The 15,492-nt window shown below is 44.0% G+C and overlaps 1 long non-coding RNA gene across 5 annotated transcripts in view; it reads left to right on the top strand.

The window, feature by feature from the left end:
* The window catches only part of LOC131821300 (uncharacterized), a 68,913-nt gene that overhangs the window by 38,940 nt on the left and 14,481 nt on the right, over positions 1 to 15,492 (top strand). For 4 of the 5 annotated variants that reach the window (XR_009349872.1, XR_009349873.1, XR_009349870.1 and 1 more), the window contains one exon: positions 15,206 to 15,269. This is a non-coding gene — a long non-coding RNA (uncharacterized LOC131821300). The remainder of the gene's footprint in view (positions 1 to 15,205; positions 15,270 to 15,492) is intronic. The other variant, XR_009349871.1, reaches the window with a different exon arrangement.

Genomic DNA, 15,492 nt, shown 5'->3' on the forward strand with positions numbered 1-15,492 from the left:
GTCCATTAGCAACAGCCTTTACGTCATGTGCACATTAGCCCACAGCAAAATTTGTCTAAAGTGACACTGGTCTGATGAGAAATGTGCACTCATCAGTCTGTGAGCTTGCCTTGAACAACAGGCTTATTAGAGTCTATGCCTGCATTCTTACCCTATGGTTTCTCTTCCTTATGACAAATGACCCAACAGACAAAGAGGAAAACAAAGACCATCTCTGCACGCAAAGACATGGATCATGGCTCTCCCAAGTTTACTGAATCCCTAAGCCTAAGGAAATAGTTCCACAGATATTCTTCCCTGTTCATTTAAATATATGTAACAGACTCTTACCACTCTTGCTTCTCCAGACTCCACAGACAGAGATTCCAGGAGGCTGACAGCGTGAGACATCTTACGTTCTCCTGGCTGTATATCAGATGCCCAAGGATCTGCAGGGTTTTTGGAGCAAATATCCAGTGAAAGTTTATCCTGCCAAGTATGTCAATTGATGGGGAAGAAAAAATTTATTCTTCAGGAGCGCCTGGGTGGCTCAGTCAGTTAAGCAGCTGCCTTTGGCTCTGGTCATGATCCTGGGGTCCTGGGATTGATCCCCGCATTGGGCTGCCTGCTCCGCAGGAAGCCTGCTTCTCTCTCTCCTATTCCCCCTGCTTGTGTTCCATCTCTTGCTCTCTCTCTCTCTCTCCGTCAAATAAATAAACATTATCTTTAAAAAAAAATTACTCTTCAAGGGTCTTCTAGCTGGTCTAACAATTAATTGACATGAGACATAGTAATGGGACAAAATCAGATTTAATTACAAGTGTACAGGGAATCCACACAGACATGAGATTCTAGATAGTTGGGACAACATGAGGTACATATGTCATTCGGAACTAAGGAGAAGGGAATGAGGTCTGAGACTTGAAAGGCAAGGAAAGCAACTCACAGGAAGATGAAAAAGAGTAAGTGTTTGGGAAATAAGTATTTGCTGGGCCATCTAGAAATAATGGGTCACAGAGAGGACCTTGATCAAAAGGTCTTACTAGCTTCCTCCCTGTCTACCATGTAATATTAAAATGTAGTTCTCTATATTGATCACTTTCTTTCTGGAAGAAGTCCTTTATCTATATTCTTTGAGACAGTTAGGGAGAAGATCAAATTGTCTTTCTGAGCCCTTTGGGCATTGGTTATTTTCTGCTTAAAATAATCTTTCTGCCAAAGAGGCACATCTTGGGGTGGCCTGCCCTTGACCCCTACATGTGGAAAATAAAAAAACACATACTTAAACAATGGGTCAAATTTTAAAAAGTATATTTAAAAAAGTATAAAAAAATATATAGAAAATATCTTGATACAAGTGAAAAAGTAAGCACAACATATGGAATATATGAGCTGTAGTAAAAGCAGTGTGGAGATCAACTTACGCTTGTAAACAGTGTGTTTATTTTTATTTTTAAAAGTTTTATTAGTATTTTTTAGGGGTGGGGAGGAGGAGGAGAGGGAGAGGGAGAGAGAGAAACCCAAGGCAACTCCATGCTGAGAGCAGAGCCTGATGCGTGGGGCTTGATCTCAAGACCCTGAGATCATGACCTGAGCCAAAATCAAGAGTTAGACACTTTACTACCTAAAGCAGCCAGGCTCCCCATCACTCTCTTTATTCATTTACTTTTAAGATTTTTATTTATTTATTTTATTTCAGATTGAAGTGAGAGAGCACAATCAGGGAGAGTAACAGGCAGAGGGAGAAGCAGACTCCCCACTGAGCAGGGAGCCCTATGTAACTCCATCCTAGGACTCCAGGATCACAACCTGAGCCTAAGGCAGATGCTTAACGCACTGAGTCTCCCAGGCGTCCCCTACTCTCTTTAATTCTTATAGGTCTTTCAAATACTGTTTTCAAACACTCTGACTTCTTGAGTCAGTTTCACTAGTTTGTGTCATTTTAGGAATTTTCTCATTTCATCTCTTATCTAATTTGTTGGCATACAGTTGTTTGGAGTATTCCCTTATAATTCTTTTTAAATAAGATTATTAGTAATTTCCCATTGTTTACTTCTGATTTTAGTAATTTCTGTTCTCACCTTTTTCTTCTTTGGAGGTCTAGCTAAATGTCAATTTTGTTGATATTTTCAAAGAACCAACTTTGGGTTTCATTGATTTTCTCTATTTTAAAATTTTCTGTTTAGTTAATTTCTGCTCTAACGCTTACTTCCTATTCTACTTTGTTTGGGTTGAGTTTGCTGTTGTTATTCTAGTTTTTTAAGGAGATTGTTGATTTGGTATCTTTATTTTTTTTTAACATTTATTTATTTATTTGACAGAGAGAGAGACACACAGCGACAGAGGGAACACAAGCAAGGAGTAGGAGAGGGAGAAGCAGGCTCCCCGCCAAGCAGGGAGCCCCATGTGGGGCTCATCCCAGGACCCCAGGATCACGACCCAAGCTGAAGGCAGACACCCAACAACTGAGCCACCCAGACACCCTGATATCTTTCTTTTTTGGTGTAGGCATTTACAGCTATAAATTTCCCTCTAAGTACTGCATCTAATGTTTTCGTATGTTGTCATTTTCGTTCATCTCAAAGTGTTTTCTAATTACCATTGTGATTTTTTTCTTTGATCCATTGGTTATTTATACATTCTTTAATTTTCACATATTTTTACATTGACCAAACTTCTTTCTGTTTTTAATTTCTGTTTCTATGCCATTGTGATCTCAGACATGCTTTGTATGATTTTAATTCTTTAAAATACACTGAGTCCATACCAAGACACATAATTAAAATGTCAAAAATTAAAGATAGAATCTTAAAAGCAGCCAAAGGAAAACAGTTCCATACAAGAGAACACCCATACAACTCTTAGCTGACTTTTTAGCAGAAACTTTTGCAGGCCAGAAGTGAATGAGTGGAATGATATATTCGAAATGCAGAAAGAATAAATTTACAACCAGGAATACTCTACCCAGCAAGGTTATCATTCAGAATTGAAGGACAACCCCAGACAAACAGAAGTTAAATGAATCTATCGCTACTAAACCAGCCTTACAAGAAATGTTAGAAGAACTTATCTAAGTAGAAAAGAAAAGGCCATAAGCAGAAGAAAATTGTGAAAGGAAAAGATTGCAGTGGTAAAAACAAACCTATAGTAAGATTGTAAAGGTGGCAGATCAGTCATTTATAAATCTAGTGTGAAGGTTAAAACAAAAGTAGTAAAATCAATTATATCTACAAAAATAAGTCAAGAAATAGGAGTCATGGCTTTGAAAGTTATTTCCCATGATCTCCTTATTGACCACAAATAAACTTACAAAAAGAAATTAGTTAAGGGATACACAAAATAAAATGATGTAAGATATGACATCACTTACATAAAATGTGGAGGGAGGTGAAAATGTAGATTGTGTTCAAACTTAGCTTAACAATCAACTTCATATAGACTGCCAGATGCACAGGATGTTATATACCAACCTCATAGTAACCAGAAACCTATAACAGATACACAAAAGATAAAGAGAAAGGAATCCAAGCACAGCACTAAAGAAAGTCATCATACCACAAGACAAGAGAGCCAGAAAGGAACATAGAAGAACTATACAATAACCAGAAAACAATTAACAAAATCAAAGTAAGTACATACTTATCAATAACTAGTTTAAATGTAAATAGATGGGGCGCCTGGTGGCTCAGTGGGTTAAGCCTCTGCCTTCAGCTCAGGTCATGATCTCAGGGTCCTGGGATCGAGGCCCACATCGGGTTCTCTGCTCAGCGGGGAGCCTGCTTCCCTCTCTCTACCTGCTGCTCTGCCTACTTGTGATCTATATCTCTCTGTCAAATAAATAAAATAAAATCTTTTTAAAAATGTGAATAGATTACAAGTTCTATCAAAAGGCATAGGGTGACTGAATGGGTAGAAAAAACAAGACCCATCTATATGCTGCCTACAGCTGACTAATTTCAGACCTAAAGACACCTGGAGAATGAAAGTGAAGAGATGTAAAAAAAATTTCATGAAAACAGAAACCAGCTGGGGTAGCAATACTTCTATCAGACAAAATAGGCTTTGAAAGAAGGAGTGTGTTAAGAGACAGGGTATTACGTAATGATAAACGGATCAGTTGAATAAGTAGATGTAACCATCTACTTATGTACCTAACATCTGTACACCTAACATAGGAATACCTAAATATATAAAGCAAACATTAACGACATAAAGGGAAAATTGGCAGTAATAATAGGGGACTTTAATGCCCCACTTATATCAGTGGACAGATCATCCAGACAGAAAATGAGTAAGAAAATAGTCACTTCAGATGACACATTAGACCAGGGAGACTTAACAGATACATACAGAACATTCCATCCAAAAGCAGCGGAATACACATTATTTTCAAGAACACCTGGAACATTTCCCAGGATAGATCACATTTTAGGCCACAAAACAAGTTTCATTAAATTTAAGGAGATAGAAATAATATCAAACAGATCTTTTAAAAAACAAACAGACTCATAAATACTGAGAACAAACTGATGCTTGCCAGAGAGGAGGTGGGGGGCGGGGAATGGGTGGAATGGGTAGAGGGGATTAAGAGGGGAAAATTCCAGTTACAAAATAAGTGTTGGGACACCTGGTTGGCTTAATCAGTTCAGTGTCTGCCTTCGGCTCATGGATCGAGTCCTGCATCGGTCTTCTTGCTCAGCGGGGAGTCTGCTTCACGCTCTGCCTGCTGTTCCCCCTGCTTATGCGCACTCGCTCTCTTCCTCTCCTCTGACAAATAAGTAAATAAAAATCTTTTGAAAAATAACAAATGTCATGGGGATGAAAAGTACGGCATTAGGAATATAGTTAATCATATTAATAACTTTGTATGGTGACTGATGGTTAATACACTTATCATGGTGAACATTTTGTAATGTTTGGAAATGTTAGATCACTACGTTGTACATCTGAAGCTAATAGGATATTATTTGTCAATTGTATTTCAATTAAGAAACGTTTCAATAAGGTGCTTCTCGCTGCACAGTGTTAAGTAGCGAGGTTGGTTTTGTGCCCAGAGTCCATCTGCCTCACACTCATGTGGCTGGCCCTTCCAGGATCTGTTTGCTGAGAGGCCCCTGGCTGGAAATCGATCAGCCTTATAAAGCTGTTCTGGGTGTTGGCAGCCTGCTGCTGCTAGGCCCTCCATAAGGATGGATGCTGGGAAGGAAACTCAACTTCTGAGTCCAGTGACTGCATTTCTCATACTGGATGCCAGGCTGGGTCTGCATTCCTTTCCATCCTACACCATGCCCCCTGGTTGGTCCTGGTCTCCTGTCCCAGAAGCCAAGGACCTGGGCGTCCTTCTGCTTTTCCATCCGCAGAGGCTGCGAAGGCAGGCTGCAGGCTGAACACATGATGACCCTCCCTCTTCACCGTTCTAGCTCTGCCTCCACTCAGCGCTCTCCTCCTCCAAGCCAGCACCGTACCTTATAGGCAGAGGTGGTCATTCCCTGAATAGGGGGAAAATGGAAGCCAGTGGGCCATGCTGGGGGGTGACTGCCGGGGACCTTTGGGGCCTGATGATCCAATGGGGCAGGACAGGGTCTGAGGGTGGCCAGTTGCTGCAGGAGTCAGGAGCCTAGGTCAGGACTCTTGTGCTCCCCTTCCAGAGGCCGCTGGCTGCCCACTGTGACAGAGAGAGAGTTGCCGGCACCCTGTACCGTGAGCTGCTGGAGTTGCGGGCTGAGCTTGCGGCGTGGTGCTCCTCGGAGCAAATAGGTTTTCACAGGAAAAGAAAGTGGAGGGGATGGGAAGCACTGAGTATATGGAGCACTTCCTCGCAGGCCCCGCTTAGTGGTCAAAGCTTACGTGATACCAGCTAGCTGCTGACTGGGTGCCCCACTTTTAAGTACACCTGTGTTTCCATTATGCCCAGAGGAAGTGAGCTGGTTGCTTTCCTGGCCGTCCATGGGAAAGGGTTATGAGCCAGTTTCAGAGACGGCCTTCTCCATGCCAGCCATCCCTTTAAAGGATGGGTTCTGATTTCAGAGCGTTACTACTCAACAGGCATTACAAGGCATCACAGAGGTAGTGAAATTGAAGCCCGGTTAGGGGAAATCCTTGGCCAAGGTCAAACAGTGAGTTAAAGACACAGCTACATACATTCATTCACTCATTCATCCATTTATGTTTTCATCAGGCACTGTTTCCATAGCTGTTGTGTGCCGGGCACCGTGTTAAGACACTGGCGGTGTAGCAGTGCTGAGACCAGCCAGGCCCTGCCCTCCTGGATTCCCTGGTCCCCAGTACAGAGAAGTGAATGTGCTGATGACCATTTAGATTTCTGGGATTGGGGGTCAAGGATCAAACAAGTCTCTATAGACCAGTCTGCCTGTACTTCCAGCCTCCTCTCCCCACTCAGTCCCTGGGTTCTGGTCACCCGGGCCTTCAAAACACACCAGCCTCACCGCCACCGTGGGTCCTTTGCACTGGGCTCTCCTCTCTGCCCGAATGCTGTTCCTGTACGGCTTTGCATGGCTGCCGCCTCCATAGCATTCGTGACTCTGCTTGGATGCCCCCCCTCAAAGCCCTCTCTGAGCCCCTGACTTAAAAGCCCCCACCCCCGCAGTGTTGGGTCCTTTGCGCTCTTGTTTCATTTCTGGCTCCCTCCTAGAGCCCAGCGCTCAGCACTTCAATGTGCCTGGCGCGTCGTAAGTGCTCGTGTCTGCCAGGGGTCTTAAAGGCTCAGGGATTCCTCTTCCGTGAGGCCTCTGAGCACCTCAGGTTTGAAATCTTTAAAGAGGGCAAACACTCTCCTTTTACAAATAGTACACGGAGTTGCAGCGAGAGGCAGTAACTGCTGGAATCCCTAAAGTTGCTACCCGAGTCTTGGGGACATCGGAGCCAGTCCTTTGGACGTTTCTTCTCACTGCGCTGAGACCCGAAGAGGCTCTTCTGCCCCAAGGACTCTGAGTTCGAAAACAGCAGATTCTCCGTTTTTGTTAAACGGGGCGGATCTTTGCCTTTGTTTCTGAAAGATCGCTTTGCTGGATGGTTGATAGTTTCGTGCATTTTGAGCACCTTGAATGCTGTCCCCTTCCATCAGATGGACCGTTTGTGCACCAGCTCCCCACGGTCATCGTTCGCCGGCTGTTCCTGGGAACACTGAACTCCCGGCACTTCCAGCCTTCCCAGCACAAGCAGAGGGGCCTCAGTCCACAGAGGAAACAGGGGGCAGGTGGATGCCGGACCAAGTGCGTATGGCTGGGGAGATGTGCTAGGACACACACGTCCCCTGCTGTAGATGACCTGCCACGCTGACACAGCAGCAGGGCCACGCTCTGGGCCCAAATTCGTGTGAAGGCCAATTCCATGTTCTTAGCCTCTTCTTGATTCCACGAGTGGAGAGATTGGCCAAGAATAGCAGAAGTTTGCTAGAGGATTTGTCCAGATTACTTACCTGCACTGTTTCTCATTTACATATTCCACAGATTGTTAGGGACACGGGCTCTGGTGCCTGTCCTATGGTCAGGATTTCAGGTCACAAAGCTGAACCAGGCATGTTTCCTACCCTCAAGTTAAATGTGTTTGCTGCTTAGATGGCCGTCTAAGAGGATAAGCCCACACTTTGTTCCCCATCATATCTGTGCTAACTAGGGAGTCCTTCCTGGAGGAGGTGTTGGCCAAGCACTGGAGAGGACCTTTGGGAGCATCAAGCCTATTCATCGCACGTTATGGACGTTATGGGTGAGGGAACACAGGACTGTAGCAGAGGAATGGCCTGCAGAAGAAGAGGGCAGGGGCGTTCCAGAGGCCAGCCTCCGAGTGGCTGTGTCCTCCCTTGGGCTTTGGTCACTGGTCCCCGGTTGCAGCCCCTTCACCCTGTCCGGGAGCTCTTTCCTTCAAAGGGCTGCTGACTCCAAGCCTCTTCTCAGAGCCTCAGCACCGGGCCATTTTACCTTAAGCAATGTCAGCAGCCTCTCCTGAGAGGACTGCATATCCTGCTGTGGGAGGAGGTGTGCGTGTACACCTCCGGCTGGGAGCGCGAGAGGGCATCTTAAGGTTTGCTGAGTTGCTTTTTCTCCTTTGGATTTACATAGTCCTCAGTTGAGTCCTGGAGGGGAAATGAGCCATAATGGAGAAAAGGTTTAGAAAAAAAAAAGAATTTATTTTCTATTTCCAAACCCTACAGCCTGAATTTCTCCAAGAAACTATTTACCGATGCTTTCTACCCCCACACAGCTTTTGCAACTGTAACAGGTCTGTCTTGCGGGGATATGGACCTATGGACCTAATGACCTATAACACAACCCATTGTGGGTATTTGGCCAGTGGTACATTCGAACTCCCCTGAGAGGAGTTGTTACAGTGACCTACCTGGTCTACTCGATCTGGCTCTGCAGGGGGCCTTCCCCCGTCATCCAGTCCATTCCCTTCATTCGCCAGATAAGGAGTGAGGCCCAGGGCCTCTGAGGGACCTACTCAAGGACTCAAGAGAGCTTCCAGAGGGGCTCCTGGGTGGCTCAGTGTGTTAAAGCCTCTGCCTTCGGCTCAGGTCATGGTCTCAGGGTCCTGGGATCGAGCCTGGCATTGGGCTCTCTGCTCAGCAGGGAGCCTGCTTCCACCTCTCTCTCTCTCTCTCTCTGCCTGCCTCTCTGCCTACTTATGATTTCTGCCTGTCAAATAAATAAATAAATAGTCTTTTTTAAAAAAGAGAGCGAGCAAGCTCCCAGAGCTCAACAGAGAGAAGGCCAGCTTCTGGGCGGCCTTGTCCTCCGTTCTGTTTGTAAGGTCATTCCATTTTGGGCAACACGCTCAAGTTCACAGCCAAGTTCCTATCCTAAGCACTTACTACACTGTCCTACCCAGAACTCTTTCACTTAAAGGGGGGAAGACTCAAGGCCAGTCCCCCAGTCAGGTGCAGAACCCTTTGGCCTCTCAGAAATGTAAACACCTCCCCTGCAGGGCTGCAGGGGCTCCAGGAGTTGGTTCTTGCCAGCCTTGAGAGCCTTGCAATCTGTACTCTCCCTGCTAAAGGCCGAACGTCCCACCACAGCTCTAGTTTCTCCCTGTCTTCTTGCGAATAAACCTGTTTGCCAACTGGTACTACACTTGACCAGCCACCAGCTATGCACTAAGGGTGAACCGACTTTCTTAGAAAAGTGGGCCAATAGCTTGGAAACTGTTCTACTGATATCTTAGAACCCAGGAAAACAAGACTCCTGAAAGCGTGTTCTGTCTTGTTATATAAAGAGACGTGAGAGATTTCAGATTCAGGCATAGATGGCATAATTAGTACCCCTGTCCCCCTCCAAAGCACAGCCCCCAGACAAAACTAGGGCTCTTATGAGAACTGCAGAGTTGGGGCATAATTTTCTATTTCAAGGCCAAGAATCTTGGTTTAGGAAAAATAATGGAGATGAGGCAGAGAATAAGGATTCTCTGTCCGGTACCCCTTGAATTAGGGAGACCAAAAAAAAAAAAAAAAAAAAAAAAAAAAAAAAAAAAAAAAAAAACCTAGAGAAGAAAGAAATCCTTGGCAATAGCTGAGCCCAGACCTGTTGGGGCTGGGGACATTGGTGGTTAGGGAGGGCTGACAGGTATGTACTCCCCCGGCAAGGAAGCCAGTGGGGCACTGGGAGGTAGCTCTAACCAGCTGGGCTTTACAAAAGAAAACCTAAAAGGGGAAACATTCATTTGTAAATTCAGATTGATATGTAAATTAGCCCCTAACAGCTCCTTCCAAAGTCCCCATCACAGGGCCAAAAATCGAGTTACCTATATTTAACTCCACAGGCTGTCCTAAGAGGTTTTATTGTGATTAAAATATTCATGAAGAATGAGGGAAAATCGGGACCGAGAGGAAGTTTTGCAATGTGATTTTCCCAGCCTAGGTCACCAAGCCTAACACCCAAGAAACACAAAAAGATGCCTGTATTTCTTCACCTTAATCAGAAGGAATTCTCAAAGATGTCTTGTGAATTCCATGGACATCAAAATCTCATCTCCAGTAAGGAGCCAGACAGAAATATTAAAAGGTGCTAAACTGGTTCTTCTGCTATTTATTTAATATAAAAACTTGGACTTTGGAATCTCACCATGGCCAAATTTGTTAGGTGAATAGACGCTATAGTCTTGAAACATTGCTTAACTCTCCCACTCTGGTGAGTGTTCCGGGTTTATTCATTCTGAGCTGGAAGCAAGGAGGTTAGCTACCCGCCCCCCCCCCAAGCCCCATGGATCCTGGCAACATGTGGGGTGTGAAGGGATGAGGAGGTCATCTTCACAGTCATTGAGTTGCTGTCCAAGAGTTGCAACCACAGCCAAGGCCATAAATCGTGGTCCGTTCACCTCACTGTGCTCTTCCTCACCCTGCGAAACGTGGGAATGATGCAGTCCATAGGCAAAATAAAAACGATGCTTTGAATAACTCCGTTAACACCCTCCTGATATTTCAGGCACCCTGCACAAATTGGCATATTCTCTCTCCTAACTGGTCGCCTTGTAATATTGTACATCAGTCTCTCAACTAGATAGAATCACATGGGCTCCTTGGTTGCTCAGTCAGGTAAGCATCTGACTCTTCATTTCAGCTCCGGCCATGGTCTCAGGGTCATGGCATGGAGCCCTGTGACTGGCTTTGTGCTGCGGGTGGAGCCTTCTTGGGATTTTCTCCCTTTACCTCTGCATCCCCCCCGCCATTAAAAAAAAAAAAAAATAGAATCACACTAGAAGAGAACTTCCATTCACCATGATCATGCACTTATTGCAGGAAAAGGCAGATATCCAAGAAAATCATTTTTACTTTGCTAAGTCCTGTTGTTTTTTAAGCTGTTGTTGGCATTGTGTTTTGTTTCGTATACTGTTTAGAGGAAATCACAGGGGTTGAGCACACAGTCTAATAGCTTTCATGTTTTCCAGCTACAGTCATGGCAATGAAGTCTGATCTCTGGAATGATGTCTCTTAGACACTACAACCTCACGGCAATTCCTCAGAACATGCCATACTCATTTCTGACCCCCCATCTTTGCTTGTGCTGTTCCCATTCCAAACCCTTCCTCGTCTAGCTCAGTCATCTGGGTCTTGCCTATGTTCTCACATTTTCTGCCTCCTTTCACTCACCTCTTTCCTCTTCCTTCAATTTCTCAACCTTAACCGCCCAGTTGTCTCCCCTCCCCGAACCCTATAGGCCTGAAGCATAGATCACTCATTAAGAGACAACAGCTGTAACATGGTCTCCCATAGAAAACTGTTTTGTGGGTGTCATACTTATGTTCCCTACCTGCACAGTGAGCACTTGAATTTTCAGATGGGGTGACATACATTTTTCTTTCCCCATTTGAAGCTGGGGTGGTGCTTTACCTGTAGTAAAAAAAAATGAGCAGTGATTATAATAACAGCCGAAACTTCTGGCAGGCTTACTGTGTGCCAAGTGTCGTGCTGAGCAATATGCATGAATCAGGGTTATTGCTATTTTGCAAATGAGAAAGCAAAGACAGGAGAGGGTAATAATTTGCCCAGATCACGGAGCTGACGAGTGGCACAGTGGAATTTATCCATCACATATTCTGTTCGGTTTGCTAGACTCTGAGAAGAAAATGGCTTCATGAATATTTTCACATATCTTTTGTTTTTAAATATTTATTTATTTGTTTTAGAGAGAGAGCACACAGCCGTACGTTGAGGGTAGGGGCAGAGGGAGAGGGAGAAAGAGAATCTTCAGCAGACTCCCCACCGAGCACCGAGTCCAACATGGGACTGGATACCATGACCCTGAGATCACAACCTGAGCCAAAATCAAGAGTTGGACGCTTCACCGACTGAGCCACCCAGGGGCCCCCAAAATTGTTGTTTTTTTTTTAAGAAGAGAAAGAAAGCCATCTCCCTTTCCTGAGTGGAAGTCAGTCTAGGAACACACAATGTCATTGCAGTTTGGAAATCAAACACATTAAAAAGCAAGATAAGATCAAAGCTTGAATATGACCAACATCTCTGCTCATTTGAATTTAACATTTCCAAGGTAGGCCTATTTTGATGACTCTTTCAGTTTATTGGTATGGCTTAACTAACAAAATATAAAAACTAACTCGTGGATTATTTCCTTTAATTTCATATACCTGTATTCAGAAGTTGAGTTCTTTCTAGAAACAACTAGAACAAAAAACATTTTCCCCATTGAACGCAAACTGGTGCAGCCACTGTGGAAAACAGAATGGAGATTCCTCAAAAAGTTAAAAGTAGAACTACCGTATATATGATCCAGTAATTGCACTACTGGATATTTACCCAAAGAATAAAAGACACTAATTTGAAAGGCTATATGTACCCCTATGTTTATTGCAGCATTATTTATAATAACCAAATTAACTCAAGTGTCAAGAAACAACTCAAGTGTCCATCAGAAGATGTGGTGTACACACCCCCCCACACACACACACGCACAGTGGAGTATCATTCAGCCATAAATATGATGAAATCTTGCCATCTGTGACAACATGGATAGAACCAGGGGTATTATGATAAGTGAAATAAGTCTAATTCAGAGAAAGACAAATGCTATAGGATTTCACTCATATGTTGAATTTAGGAAACAAAATAAACAAAGGGAAAAAGAAGAGACAAACCAAAAATTAGGCTCTTTAACTCTAGAGAGCAGATGGTTACCAGAGGGGAGGTGGTTGGGCGGATGGGGGAAGCAAGTGAAAGGGATTAAGAGTACACTTACCATGATGAGCACTGAGTAATGTATAGAATTATTGAATCACTATATTGTGCACCTGAAACTAATATAACACTGCATGTTAATTATACTGGAATTTTAAAAATTAAACATAAATAAATAATTTTTTTAAAAAGCAAAAAAAAATCATTTTTTTCTTTCATTATCCTATGATACTTTTTTTTAAAAGATTTATTCATTTATTTATTTGACAGACAGAGATCACAGTAAGCAGAGAGACAGGCAGAGAGAGAGGAGGAAGCAGGCTCCCCGCTGAGCAGAGAGCCTGATGTGGGCCTCGATCCCAGGACTCTGGGATCATGACCTGAGCCAAAGGCAGAGGCTTTAACCCACTGAGCCACCCAGGTGCCCCTATGATACATTTTGATGTTTGTTAATGTCATATATACCAGTAGCTACTCTGATATACCCCCTCTGTTCCACTGATAAGTAGTGCCCTTTTGAGCCAGCATTAGTCTTAACAATTAGTGTTTCATGTTTTGTTCTAATAAATATGTGGTCAGTTCAATCTCTTACATACTTACTATTCTTTTGTTTCTTGCTTATTTTTCCATTTTAATTGAAATTGTGTTAAAATCAGAAAATTATCTGGAGCAAATGGTCATACGTACATATATGCTGTCTTTCCATCCAAGAGCTTATCTGTAGTGAATCATTTTGCAAATAACACCTCCAGCTTGGAGGGCTGGACCAGGATGGAGAGGAGTGATAAGCCTTGCCCCTGGTATGTATTACCGGTCCTTATTTGCCAGTCACTGGGTTAAGGGCTCAGTATCTGTTAGGCCATTTCCTTCTCACAACAGATACTAATATTTTCATATTAGATTTCAGGAAACAAGAGGCGAAGAGCATTAATCTGCCCCAGACTCAAACCCATATTCTGTTGGCATTGCTTAAATCTCTCAGTGGTCCCTAATCTCCCTTTAGCAACGGGGTCCAATTCTCTTTGTAACATTCAGTAGCTAAGTGAATGTTGTGCAGAAGCTTCTCTTTACACTGACCTAGTTAATTTATTTATATTTATTTATTTACAGATTTTATTTATTTAACTGAGAGGGAGAAAGAAAGCACAAGCAGGGGAACAGCAGGCAGAGCAAGCAGAGGGAGAAGCAGGCTCCTTGCCGATCGAGGAGCGGGATGTGGGACCAGGATCCTAGGATTATGACCTGAGCTGAAGGCATCTGCTTAACCGACTGAGCCACCCAGGTGTCCCTACACTGACCTCATTTTGCTCAGACCTTAACCTCCTTTCTCTAGGAGGCCTGGTCTTGGTCCCTTTCTTTCTGACATCCAGAACATAGAAGACAGCCTTCTGGAACTCAGTTGCTTCCATTTGATAGAGTCTGTATCACTCTGTCCACTCCTGCCCACCCATTTTTGTCCTTCTGCCAGCATCTCATCTATCTGTAAAACACTTGGGGATCAGGAGATGTTCGGAAAACATCAAAAAGGGGGCGCCTGGGTGGCTCAGTCGATTAAGCATCTGACTTTGGTTCAGGTCGTAATCTCAGGGTTCTGGATGGAGCTCACCCAGGAGCCTGCTTCTCCCTCTTCCTGTGTCACTCCCCACGGTCATGCTCTCTCTGTTTCTTGATTAATTAAATATTAAATCCTTAAAAAAAAAACTATTGTGGTGATGTTACCACAGGTATATGCATATGTCCAAAATTGAAATGTGTACTTTAAATATGTGCGTTTTTATGATTAAGTATACCTTAAAGAGGCTGAAAGAAAGCAACCAAAGTTTTTAGTAAATTTGGTAAGCTTTGGTGAATTAAGTCATATGGTAACTCGATCCTTCAAAGAATGGCCCACTTGTTGACTTGGTCATTCTGTGACTCAGCTTTTGGTGACATGGCTCTCGATGAACTGACTTGGAGACCAATCTGTGCCTTCTAATACCAAGCAAATGACGTAGGATTTTTATCCACAGATAGATCCTCTTGAGAACTTCCTGGTGGAAACCAGTGCTCTATCATGAGAAGGAAAATTCTGGGATTTTATCTTCACATAACTGTGGGAACAAATCACTCTTGACTTTCCCTGGACTTTTCTAGTTCCTTTCACCCCTTACCTTCCTAGTAACAGGCGAATTGGGCAGAAGGGGTGGGGTGTAGGGGTCTAGGAAGGTTTGGGGTCTGGGTGGTCATGGGGAGAATGACGCAGGTCCTCTGTGCATCCTGCTCTTCACAATCCCTGGTATGTGTTAGGAGCAGCGGCTGCTAGAGGAGGCCCCCCCTCCTCCCGCCACAAGCCCCTGACGTCTTTGTCTTTCTGCATCTTTCTGCGTATGTTCCCCAGAGTTCCCAGAAGGAAAGCTAATGAGTGCTGCCATGGCAACCACTTTAGCCAGGCAGGAAGTAAAGCTGTGACATTTCTGCCTGCTTGGGCTCTGTCAGGGAGGGGGAAGTAGGAGACAGTTGAGGGGACAGTGTGATTGGTCCTGGTAACTATCTGATCTCAGTAAGAGGACCGTTCTGTAATGTTCAGACCCTGTTTCTTTCCAGCAGGAGACTTGCAGAGCTTGGAGGGCTGGACCAGGATGGAGAGGAGTGATAAGCCTTGCCCCTGGTATGTATTACCGGTCCTTATTTGCCAGTCACTGGGTTAAGGGCTCAGTATCTGTTAGGCCATTTCCTTCTCACAACAGATACTAATATTTTCATATTAGATTTCAGAAAACAAGAGGCGAAGAGCATTAATCTGCCCCAGACTCAAACCCAGAGCTTCTGTGCTTTTTGCTTGGCTATTCCCAGATTCTGAGATCAGGGCCTCTGTTGTATGCTTGATGGTT

The sequence above is a fragment of the Mustela lutreola genome, chromosome X (assembly GCF_030435805.1).
Source record: "Mustela lutreola isolate mMusLut2 chromosome X, mMusLut2.pri, whole genome shotgun sequence".
NCBI lineage: Eukaryota > Metazoa > Chordata > Mammalia > Carnivora > Mustelidae > Mustela > Mustela lutreola.